General features: G+C 34.5%; 1 long non-coding RNA gene across 1 annotated transcript; it reads right to left on the bottom strand.

The window, feature by feature from the left end:
* Window positions 1-619: 619 nt before the first annotated feature.
* LOC116175049 lies at window positions 620-1040 on the bottom strand. The gene is made up of 2 exons (XR_004146229.1): window positions 831-1040; window positions 620-780 (listed from the first exon to the last, which is right to left on the bottom strand). It is a non-coding gene; the product is annotated as an uncharacterized LOC116175049 (long non-coding RNA).
* Between the last annotated feature and the right edge of the window lie 561 nt (window positions 1041-1601).

Here is a 1601-nt window from a genome sequence, read left to right on the forward strand (position 1 = left end):
AACGAAAAAGTCTTCTTGTGTTGGATTTAAGACAACATTCTTATGAGAGCAGAAACGAATTTCATTATTCTAATAGGTTTCCTTTTTGGAAATGTGTTGAACTGTTGATGTTGGAAGAGTGTGAGGTTGTACTTTCACCTTAATAGTTATATATGCCCCGTCAGCAAGGTTCGACCAGATGGCTGGATTATGCTTCTTACAAATTATGCTCAAAATTTAGAAAAAAATTGAAATATCGAATAATATACAGGGTGTTAGTATTAGTGTGTCACGCCTTTATGACCCTTTATAATTAAAATTACTACTGCCTAGTAGACATTAAAAAACCTCAAACCTTTTGTATAAAACTTTTTTTGATACCTTGTATATTTTGGTATCTACCAAATCTAGAGTTGCTCCTCTCAAGGCAGCAATAAGCCCTCGGCCGGAATTATGCGGAGCATTATACTGGCAGAGCTGATGGAACGTGTCCAAAAGGATACAAATCGAGATACGCGGTTATTTTGTTGATGACCGAATATTCAACTAGTTTTGTAACTACAATTTGGATACGTTGTCGGTCATTTATTTGTAGGTAGAATAATCTACGTCGTGACACTCCATTAATAAAAAAAATATGAAATTTGGAAACAAATTTACTGCATATTAAAGCGAGAACCAAGTCACTAGATTTTACATATTTTTGTCTGCTTCATCTTCTCCCGCAGTTCAGAATGCTTTGCGCTTTTTGGAACTCTTCTTCATTGTGGGACAAGCACATTGCTTATTGTACGATGACACCTAGAAATGAAACTAGATTAGAATTACCACCATGCTAATTAAATGAAAACCTGCCACAGCGCTCGGAATAGTTGGGACACACTTTCCAAGAGAGAGTCCTAATTTCCTTTTCATAGTAATTTTGCTATTAATGTACAGTTTCTAGAAATAGCCATCTGTAGGTATATAAGTCGATAGCTAGCATTCTTTGTGATGGACAACCTTGTGAACACTTTGGTAACAGATGAAACGTGAGTGAGTAAACAATGAAGAGAATTACCTTTTTTTACGTCTATGTGAAATGGATATTTTAGGAGCAAATTTTTAATTAAACGCCCTCGCTCAATTATCACGTATGTTAATGAGGTTTGGATTGTTTTGATAGTTAGTTCACGGTAATAAGCATTATTTACGATTCATTTTCAAATTAGAAACGGATGTTCAATTTAATTATGAATTTAAAACAAAATACGTTTTAACTTGTAAGCAATTGTTACGTGCACTTTAAGCACACGCACCAAAATTCCCTTTGGACGGTAAACCTAGGCAAAATAGCTGGGTCGGATTTGTTCTTTTCCAAGCAAAAATAAGTAAGTAAAGCGGATAGGCGCCCCTTGTAAATTTAAAAAGAGAGAAAATACTTAGTGAGGGGGGATAAGGTAGACTAAGAGATTCTTGTTCAGGTTTTGATAAAGCTAAACGGTTGAGAGGGCAACGCATGAACCAAAATTATAGTCACTTGACTGGTCACAATCGATTTCAATTTAATATATAAATATTAAATGGACTCAAAATGTTACAAACTATATGAATGTTACTCGAAAACAAATTTAAATTCAACC

The sequence above is a fragment of the Photinus pyralis genome, unplaced genomic scaffold (assembly GCF_008802855.1).
Source record: "Photinus pyralis isolate 1611_PpyrPB1 unplaced genomic scaffold, Ppyr1.3 Ppyr1.4_LG6, whole genome shotgun sequence".
NCBI lineage: Eukaryota > Metazoa > Arthropoda > Insecta > Coleoptera > Lampyridae > Photinus > Photinus pyralis.